The following is an 11,667-nucleotide window of genomic DNA, read 5'->3' as shown; positions in this document are numbered from 1 at the left end:
AAGAAACAATATAAACAAGGAAAGAAACATAAATAGTTAATTTGAAGTGTATATATGCATATTGTGGGTTTTATTTGGTACGCTGGCAGGTGTTAGGTTAGGTAATGTGGTTGGATGTTAGGTTTGTATGTGTTGTTGTGCAAAATATTATTAAACTCATCTCTTTCTTATATTCCAAGTTGACCAATACCACCTCGCGTTAGTCAATAGCATCAGCGTCCCACCTTCATTATAATCTGCCTCGTGGGGACTAAACCATGTGTGGAATTGTTTATTGTCTGGTTATATGAGACACGTTGTGATATGTTTATTGAGTTGTTTGGCTATGTAAGTGTCTGCGATATGACTTTATTTACTTTAGTATTTTAATATATTATTAGTAGTTCTCTTCTTCGTGCCGTGGTGACGGTGGCCATATATTCTGACTCGCAGAATTCAGTTTATGTTGAGCCGTTCATATTTGACCACACAGCTTACAATATTTTTCATGGTTTGGCCATTTACATTTTTATCCTAAACATGGCTCGTATACAATAAGAGCTTCTTACTGCACGTTCCTATTTTATCCATAATTTTCTTTATAACAGTGTCTCATTTTCCGTTTTTATGCATTTACGATCATTTACAATCTACGATAAAATGTTTCTTGGAGTATACTCCACGTTTACATAATGGCCATCTCAGCTAGCCAAGGTTCCGATATGATAATCCTGTAGATAGAGATATCACATGGGAACCTTGGCTAGCGAAGATGATAAGGGGCATACTGATATTCTAATTAGAATATGCCATCAAAAGGTTTATACCACTGTGATCCACATATAATGCTGGCAACGCCTTGGGCCCCGCGCTTTCAGGAAATCAACTCCATGATGCAATTTGTTTGCTTGGGGCCCCGCTCATCGCTTGCTGTCATTGGCCCCGCATGCAGGTATTTATAAATAAGAACCTGCATGGTCGTGTATCTGATTACTCACCGAGTTTTTCCATACTTTTCCAAAGTTACATTTAAGTTTGTATTCTGTTTTAAAGTGTGTGTGTGTGTGTGTGTGTTATTTGAATTTGTAAAAATATTTTAGTCTTATCGCTACGATGTCTGCAATGTGGCAGTTTACAGTGACTAGCACTGGGGTATCATACCGCAGACATGTAGCATGATGTCCCACCCAATCACATTATCCTTACACCAGGCCGACCAGTCCTGACACTAAACTCTTAATACTGAGCGCCTAGCGAGGCAGCTGCTAGTACCAGTTTTATGTCTTTGGTATGACTCGGTCCGGGTTTTAACTTTCGACCTCCCACATCTGAGACTGAGGCTCTAAGCTCATGACCACAGGAGCGGTCCTGTTTTGGCACATTAGTTTGGGCTCAAGCCCGATACTACTGGCATAATAATTCAGCACTGAAAAGACAAAAAATGAAGTACAGTAAGTTTATATACCACTCACGAGAAAGAAACAAAACATCAATAACAACATAATAACCCCCGAACCCGAAACAAAACACATAAAGAGCCACAAAGCAATACGGATGTTTAATTTTTTCAAATCACGTCAATAGTACCATAGGTACATTAACAATAAATGGGTGTATATGAAAAGGATTAAAGGGGCAATCAGAACAAATTAGTGGACATAATTCTTTATGTAAGGAAATACGTATGGATTGACTCAAAAGTCGGTTTGAAATAATTAACAGATGCCACTGAATTGCTACAATTTATCAATTGTCATTATCCACGCCGCCAAAAGTTTCTAGTTCCAAAACATAATAATATCAGTCATGTATATATAGTGACACCCAGGGCTATGGTCTTAAAATTGACTACCTTAATACAATGAAAAGAACCCGACAAACTTATGACTGCAGTATTAGTGTTTAAGACAATAATTACAGTATGGACCAAGCAATTGTTTCGATTGCAGTTTAACCGTAAATCCAGTAAATTATGTAAATACTAATATTTTTTTTCCATTTTTTCCTTTATATATGTAACGAGTGGGTTTGGGTGATTCGAGGATTTTGGTGGTTTGGGGTGTTTCGATGTACCCTAGCTGCACGGAAGTTGCCGTTAACATTCGGTTAGTCTTGGTTTCAATTTTGGACCGATTGCTAAAGATACAACAATCTCTATACTACGTTGTGAATAATATACTCGTTATTAATGTATAAATAAAGACCTAAAAAATAAGAGAGAGATGGTTCAAAGGAGAGCTGCTAGATTCACCACAGATAGCGTAAGAGTTGCAGTGCAATTTTGAATCACCTTCAGTAGGAATCTCGAGTCCAGGCGAACCAAGGCCCAGCTGATAATGTTGTACAAGATAGCGAACAACCTATTAGACATACCAGCGGACAAATACTTGACTCTGTGATATAGCCAAACTAGGGCAAACCACAGGAAAATGTTCCAATTCAAGTCAGCATCGAGAAATTGTTTCACCTAAAGTTCTGCTTCTTCCAACGTACAATAGGGACTTGACACTTGGAGGAAATTACCATCAATAATTGCAGAAGCGTCTGACTTGGTGTCTCCTAAGCAGGAGCTTTCCAAAATCCAATTCTAATGAACTGCCAGCTACTGGGAAGACCTAGTGATTCTCAGGGCTATGCCGGTTGTTTTTTTTTTAATAAATATTTTATCTCATCGCCGCTACGGTAGTCGGATTGGTCTGAGTATGAAATGAAAAGAAAAGGTACACTGATACTCTTTTACTTATTCTGCCTTTCTTATCTTTATTCTTCTGACTGACCTGTGACTTCCGTCTTTAATTAATCCTTGACCGCGCACCATCAGTTGCTTAATCGTCAAGTGTGACTGCGTCAACATATTGAGAAATATACAGATAGATGTTCGAAACTTACCTTTCCGTCCAAGGTGAAATCCGTGATTGTCTATTGTAAATAAAAGCTTCATATCATTTGTAACAACGGCTCGTTGGTCTAGTGGTATGATTCTCGTTTTGGGTACGAGAGGTCCCGGGTTCAAATCCCGGACGAGCCCTGTCTATTTTTATTATTTTGCTTTGTTTCGTTTATTTGCTGGAGGGTAAAAAATACCATTTTTCTAACAACCAGTATTTCTTTTTTGTACTATATATTTTTATTCTTTTATATTTAAGCAATGTTCAGCTTTTCCTGGACGGGTTTTTATATTTCCTGTTGCAAGAAGTAGTCGCCTATTTCTCACTTCCGGATACTTATAAAAACGATAGCAATAGAAACAAAATCTTCTTCTTTTATTTGAGTAAACGAACAATTAATTAAATAATTAATTAATAACTTAAGTAACAATTTCGTAAGCACATTGTTGGTAAATTCAAAGGATCCACTTGCATTTTAGTTTCAGATAAACTGGAAAACAGAAGGAAAACCAAATATATGGAATCTTTTTTAAAGCAAAAAGGTTTATAAAGTTTCTCCAAGTTGATGACCCATCCTGGCTGACCACTTCCAAAGATTTTAGCGTAAGTAGATATTGATTTTGTCTTTAAGTATTTGTCGAGGAAGGTAGGCAGGCACAGAGAGAGAGAGAGAGAGAGAGAGAGAGAGAGAGAGAGAGAGAAAGAGAGAGAGAGAGATGATGATATTCTTTTATTCCTCCATTTTCTGAAGATTTTAAGACAAAAAAGAAATGCATTTAAATACATAGAATCACAAAAATGGTAGATTCGTTACTTATTGAATTATTTCCAATAGCAAACGAATAAATAAATTAAAATCATTACTAATCTAGATAGAGATATATATACGATAAAACATTTGAAAATGTATCCTCACAACAAAAATAGTTTCCTACTCTCTTTGCAATCCAGTACAAGTATTTCTTTTCTTATATTTTGAGTGAGTTCTCTATTGAATCGAATATATAATATCCTTTATCTTAATGAAATACTTGGTAGATAGTCTGATCATATTTAACCATGCCTCAAATTCTAAACGTTCTGATATATCATTTAAACCACCAAGTAGTATAATCAGTATAACATCATCGATCTGATCACAGAAATCACGGTAAATCACTGGAGGCATATACGAAAATAGACTTTCCATCAAGTGGTTTCTGTCGTCTGAGGTTAAGGCACAATTCATCGAAATGTGCAAAATACGGTCATGACTCATTTTGCCACATAGGGGACACAGTCCAGGTCTTGCTTGCATTCCTCCAATACGAATTAATGTCCCATATTCCATTTTTCTGCTTGAGTCAGTGTAAGCTATTTTCCATAGATGATGCATTTTTAATCCTGGATTAATTTTTAAAAATCTACCAAATCCCTCTGATGGATTTCTGATACTCATTTCATGTTTTCTCTCCTCTAATATCTGTATTCTTGTCCCAATTAAGTTTTTCCATGTTATTTTGTCTGGAAATTTTCCAGTGAAAATAAAGTCGTTGAGATAGTCTTCTAAATCATACTTTTTTAGTACAGTATTTACATCATATATAAAAGAGTTGTAGCTATGTTGGGGGTCAAAAATAAAATTTCCAACAGCCCAGAGGAAAACCTTTTTAGCCGTTAAATTTGCTGATGTTCTACACATGCGACCAAGGAATACGAGTTTTTGCTTATCTATGCGAGCTTCCATTGATATCATCCCCAAGCACGATGTCGTAGATCCAGTAGGCGATCTTTGAGGGAAACCTTGTACTCTCCGGGCGAAATATCGTTGTATTTTCTCCATTGATTCAATGCCCTGATATGACATATTAAACCAGAGTTCTGAGCCATACAAAGCAGATGGCAATATAACTCTTTCCCAGACTTTCACAGAGACTATAGGATTCATTCCATTTGCATTTAATCCAGTTGAGTATAGTGAGTTTGTTACACGTTTAGCTTTATCGTAGGAATAGATTATACGATCATTAGTTTTCATTGATTGCGAAAAGGTAACTCCTGCATATTTCACTTTTTTTGCTCTAGGAATATTCTGTGATCCCAGAGTAATTCCATTTGATGAGTACACTTCCTTTCTTTTACTAAATATCATCCAATTACTCTTGTTAGAGTTATATTTCAATTTCCACTTCTGTGCATACTGATAAGCTGTATTCACGAGTATTTGCAATCCATTCAGCGTAGAGCTTAGTAGAGTAGTGTCGTCTGCCAAAAGCATGCCAGGTATGTTCATCTGATTCACTGTTATCCCGCAATTAGTCATTACTAGCTCATTCAATAGGTCATTTATGTACACGAGAAATAAAAAAGCCGACATTACACGCCCTTGACCAACGCCTCTCCGTAATGGAAATGTGTTAGATATACATCCTCTACACGCTACACAGGCACTTGACTGTGTGTAGGAATGGGCGATTATTCTCCATATTTTTGCATTAATTCCTAATATTTTTAGTTTTTTTAATAGTCCACAATGCCACAGTCTATCGAATGCCTTTTCGTTATCCAGAAAAACAGCATATACATTAGAGTTATGATTATTAAAGTACATCAAACATTCTTGAAGAGTAAAAGCAGCGGAGATAGATCCAGCCTCCTTACGAAATCCAAATTGATAAGGATGTGGAAAGCTTATTTTGTCTAAATACTTTTGAATTCTAGTCATCAATATTTTTTCAAACAATTTTCCCAGACAAGATGTCAATGTTATACCACGATAATTCACTGGATCCTTTTTATCTTTACCATTTTGTTTGTATATCGGTATAATCATCCCACATCTATATACATTAGGCAAATACTCATACTGGATCATGTAATTAAAAAGGGCAGTTAAATGTCTGATTAAATATTTTCCACCATACTTTAAGTGTTCATTCGATATGCAATCAATGCCTGGTGATTTTTTTGTTTTTAGAGACTTGATATGCTGCAACACTTCTTCCTCTGTAATATTATTACATTTTATGTTATCATTCTCTAGTTTGCTTTCTTCGTACATATTCTTCATTTTGACACAATCATTATGTTCCTCATCTGTTGTACCACTTAATTCAGAAAAATATAGTTTCCATAGATTGACACATTCATCCAAAGTATTAGATTCTACTCCTCGAAATGCAATATTACCAATGTCCGATTTATCTTTTCTATTTTCCCGTATGACTGCATAGAATTCGTCTATTCCCATTTCTGCACTCTTTTCTATCTCTTCAAATATACACTCTTTATATACCTTTTTCTCTTGCCTATGTTTCTTTCTAAACTTTCTTTTCGCGTCCTTGTATCTTCTTTTGATGCTACACTCTGTGCTTCTATTTATTCCTGCTTTGATCCATTCTCCGCGCGCTTTTCTCATATTCTGATGTAAATTTTCAAGCCCACTTTTCTTCCAATATGGTTTCAAGTGCGATTTGAATTCGGACTTTGGAATATATCGGTCTGATGCAGTTATTACACTCTTAGTTATCAATTCATTATACTTCTCTATATCTTCTACCTTTTTACACTCATAGGTGAAATTCAAGAATGCACTAACATCAGATTTATACATGCTCATTTCTAATGGATTTGCCAAGTTCCATTTCATTCTTGGAGATACACATGTCTTTTTATTTTCCTTCAGTATATCTTTTGCAAGTGCCGCTGTAATAGGTAGGTGATCCGATATTGAGAAATCGATTTTGTCATTTACTATGTGTCTTTTTACAGCACCTCTAATTATTTCAGGTATTAATATATAATCAAGTGTGGACGTTCGTGACATGACTTTTGATCTATACGTGATGTAATGTTCATGTGGTTTTATCACCAGCGTAGCAACTATGTTTCTCTGTTCTATTCTTTTTTTGAGAGCAAGATCTCTTCTTGATGGATTTTTACACACAAGATCTGCATTCATGTCGCCCGTAATTATGCATATATTTTCAGCAGAATACCTATCATACACATCAAAAACATTTTCACAAAATTTGTCATATGCATCATCAGTTCTAGTTGTCGAGGGAAAGTAGGTTGCAATCAAAATTATAGGTTCCAAGTCTCTCACTAAGATTTTCACCGCCATAATATTTGGGAACTCATTTTGTAAGGTGCTTGCTTTGCATAGTGATGATCTATAAAATACGGCAACCCCGCCACTACCTCTATAGCATTGTTGTATCTCTTCAGTAGGTAGCGCAACTACTTTGAAATCATCATGTAATTTATCTAAATACGTTAGATTCTTTGTACAAAGCCAATGTTCAGTGATAACAAATATATCTGTGTCTGGTAACAATTTTTCTAACAACCAGTATTTCTTTTTTGTACTATATATTTTTATTCTTTTATATTTAAGCAATGTTCAGCTTTTCCTGGACGGGTTTTTATATTTCCTGTTGCAAGAAGTAGTCGCCTATTTCTCACTTCCGGATACTTATAAAAACGATAGCAATAGAAACAAAATCTTCTTCTTTTATTTGAGTAAACGAACAATTAATTAAATAATTAATTAATAATTTCAGTAACAATTTCGTAAGCACATTGTTGGTAAATTCAAAGGATCCACTTGCATTTTAGTTTCAGATAAACTGGAAAACAGAAGGAAAACCAAATATATGGAATCTTTTTTAAAGCAAAAAGGTTTATAAAGTTTCTCCAAGTTGATGACCCATCCTGGCTGACCACTTCCAAAGATTTTAGCGTAAGTAGATATTGATTTTGTCTTTAAGTATTTGTCGAGGAAGGTAGGCAGGCACAGAGAGAGAGAGAGAGAGAGAGAGAGAGAGAGAGAGAGAGAGAGATAGATAGATAGATAGCGAATTGGATATGTAATATAGCTTTAACATGTTTTCAGTGCTAACACGAACTATTACTGCTGAGCGCCAAGCGATATGTATTTGGTATGACTCGGCCGGGAACCGAACCCGCCATCTTCGTCATCCATGGCGGACGCTCTAAGATATATATATATATATATATATATATATATATATATATATATATATATATATATATATATATATATATAGAGAGAGAGAGAGAGAGAGAGAGAGAGGGAGATTCATATATATATATATATATATATATATATATAGGGAAAATGAGTTAACTTCGGAAATATCACTTGTGATTGTGAATAAGGTCTGACTTATGAAATAGGCAGATTGAAATCGAAACATTTATTGCAGCAAATAGAAAACGTGTTTATTTCGCAAAACACAAACTGTAACACGATTACAGGTTATTCGGATAGGCACAAACATGGAATCAGTATATTTATAGTAGTAAACAGATAGTGGTAAACAACACTGAAGGACACTTCACTTTGCGGTGGGTAATATATAATGGAATATTATCAAATTATTACAATCTAAATAAATGTACGTACAATTATTGCATACATAATACCGTAAGAAAACAAGTAAAAACAGTGGATATCTTGTATACATTTATGGATGTGAATAGTGGCATGACAGCGTAATATGCGTAATAAAATTATGAAAAAAGTTTCTGTACTGAAGTGCTCCAGTAAAAGAAATCATTCGAAATCCATAAACAATTGAAATAACACAAAATTAATCTGCAACAATTTATTAAAACAGACAAAAAAAAAAAAAAAAAAAATTACCCTTAAATTTCATGCTGAAATTTCTATTCCAGTTACTAGTGTAATACTCCATAGGGGTCTCTTTACTTAGCGAATTCAACGCTAGCGTGAATACCGCCAGAAGGCATTTTTTCCCGTGATCTCCAAGGACTTCTTTTCGTGGGTCGGTTACTGGTATAAACGGTGCCAATTGTTAAACCCCAGGTGGGCGGAGCTTAATGTGTACGGAACATTGTGTTCAGAAATAAACTACAAAATTAGCTGTGATTGGTGCAATATGTGAGAGTTGTAGTTCCTGTTAGGCTTTAAAAACAATTGACCTATCGCCAGTTGTCAATCATTCCGCTCGATTGACCAATCAGCGAGCGGTATGATACACACCTCCAGTCACTGTTTACGTCCGCCATTTTCCTCCGACAAGCTGCTTCTGTCGATATCGACTCGACTATTGTATATCAATAATTTTTTTCAGTTCTTCAGTTGAATGCTTCCAGATCATAAATATGTCATCTAAAAATCTGAACCAAAGAGATGGATTAAACTTTTCGTTTTGAATAAAAATCCTTTTCTAATTAACCCATGAAAGGGAAGAGTATATCGGAGCCACATCAATACCCATTATCTGTATGTAATTCGTATTATTAAATTGAAAATAATTATTTTCCAAGATAAGTTTTTATTATTTTACAAATATCTTCGCTAGATAGTGTACTATTATTAGGATTGTTATCAAGAAAATATTTGCACGCTTCAATACCATCTGCATGCGGAATGTTGGTATATAGTGATGTTACAACTAATGATACCAGGATTGAAATTATCAGATAGATGTGGAATAGACTTCGACTTTTTAATGACAGTAGCTGTATCTTTAATGTATGAAGGAAGTGATTTCATTAAAGGTTGTAAAAACTATCAATATATTTGGATAGGTTTTCAGTATATGAATTACAACCTGATATAATGGGTCGTCCTTGAAAATTTAAAGCTAAATTATGGTCAGGATTTGTACGAGTTTTGGTTAATATGTAGAATTGAGGTGTACGTATGTTAAGAGGGAAAGTATCAAATTCCTCATATACGGAATTATTAATTTTGAGGTATACGTATGTTAAGAGGAAAAGTATCAAATTCCTCACATATGGAATTATTAGTTTTAGCGATCTCATTAATGCATGTTGAAATTTTTATTTAATTATTTAATTTGTGATTGACGTTCAATTTCTTTAACATAATCATCTTGATTCACAGTAATAATAGTGTTTGACTTATCATCCTTTTCAATCACTATACTGTCGTCATTCATTAGCTTATATACAGACTTAATTTCGTCCTTATAAGTATTACTATGATATTGCTTTAATTTAGTTAATATCTCTTTTGTGATCGCATATATATATGAATCACGTAAAAGGTGACTTAATTCTGTTATAAAAAGTTTCTTTGGGTGACAAGTTTTGGGATGACTTCTCCAACCAATTGGGGCGACTTCTCCAACCACTCTGGGGCGACTTGTCCAGATGCGTGGGGGGAATTCTCCATGGGGCGAGTTCTCCGCATACCGACGTAACTTAGAGAAGTGCAAGCGATGGATAAATGCTCTCGCTTTCTGTCTCTGTCTCAATGTTGTTTCATATGGCAAATATTGCTCTCCAATATCTACCTTCTGGCGTAAGGTCAATTGAGCCTCCTGGCAACATGTGAAATTATGTTAATTTATATCTAGATTATGTGTTGTATTTTTTTTATGATTTTTAAAAAAAAATTGTGGTACACATAACTGAAAATGCTTCTGCTGTGACTAGATAACTCTTACCCCTGTCTAGTTCCAGCAGAGTTATCTCTCTTAAATGCAACGGTGTGCCTGGTTTTGTCCCTGTCAAATTGTCAATCTAACATTGTTCTCTATGACAGTGTGTGACATGCATGCCGAGGTCGGATAGAAAAGTATATTTATTTCGCAAAACATTAGCATTGAAGTCTATGCAGAAACAATAGGTACCGAAATACCTGCTGTGACAATGGGAACATTGGTCAGTTACTTTCCCCTGATGTGACAAGGTGGCGCTTTAGTCAGGTAAGCCCCTCGCAATTCCGGTTTACTTCGTCTATGTTCAACCCATACTCGTGACTTTCTGAAAAATGCTTGTCGTGCCTCAGTGAAAAAGCGTGTTACCTGTACTATCCACATTTGTATTAAAATGGTTGGTCAAATTCATCAGTCGCACAACGAATGTTCGTTATGGTGAGTACGTTATGACTTGTGAACATTTTGGTATTCATAGGTACGTTTTGACTCTGATACCTTTAATCGGTCAAGGTACTTTAGACTTGGGTATGTATTGAGTGTAATTCTCTGGCTAGAGTAAGCTTTCATGTATTGGAAAACTTTACTAAATGCTTTCTTTACTCTCATTAGTCATATGATGACCATGTGTAAACCGCTTCATCAATCAGTTTCACGTCAAATCTCTACAGTCCAACCTGCAACGAATCTGAATTCAATGATTAGAAAGATATATTCCTGATGGAAAAATAACATACACCCCCCCAACAAAAAAAAAAAATCTTAAAAAAATACACCCCCCCCCAAACAAATCAGTTGTGAAATTCGTATTAAAAGGTACTCTAAGAGTTCTTTCATGAAATAGAACATGCAGTTATACGCAGCTGAAACGACATTAATGTCTGAAGTTTGTGATTAAATCATGTATGGCTTGTTGGAGAAAACAGATTCCTTTGTGAAGTTGGCGATAAACCTTTCAGAGATAATGCCATAGTCACTGGAACATCAGTGCTCATTTATTTGGAATTATAGTAAATTCAGACAAAGACATATTTGGATAATATTAGTGGGATACATCAAGAGACTGGTAGTACATATCTACACTACAGGACACTTTCACATTATCATATTCGAGACAACAGGCACATCAACACATTCAGTATTTGAACTTATTTGGAATACCACTGAAATTCAATTGAAACTTTATACATTTGGACTTGTGATAAAACCGTTAGGGCTATTGGGGATTTAATTCACAACACAGTAAGTTATTTTTGAATATTTATGTTGTATTTTAGGGAAATAATTTATTTGTTGAATTTTACCAAACTTGTTGGTTTGGCTCATTTCTGTTTCTTAGTTTAAGGACATAGAGTTGTAACATT

At 35.0% G+C, this 11,667-nt stretch overlaps 1 non-coding gene across 1 annotated transcript; it reads left to right on the top strand.

Annotated features, from left to right (window-relative positions):
• The first annotated feature begins 2,935 nt into the window (after window positions 1-2,935).
• Trnap-ugg (transfer RNA proline (anticodon UGG)) lies at window positions 2,936-3,007 on the top strand. The gene has a single exon. It is a non-coding gene; the product is annotated as a tRNA-Pro (tRNA).
• Window positions 3,008-11,667: the final 8,660 nt, after the last annotated feature.

Source organism: Sinohyriopsis cumingii, chromosome 3 (genome assembly GCF_028554795.1).
Source record: "Sinohyriopsis cumingii isolate HCF-2022 chromosome 3, ASM2855479v2, whole genome shotgun sequence".
NCBI classification, from domain to species: domain Eukaryota; kingdom Metazoa; phylum Mollusca; class Bivalvia; order Unionida; family Unionidae; genus Sinohyriopsis; species Sinohyriopsis cumingii.
This window is presented reverse-complemented; position numbering and strand designations above follow the sequence as displayed.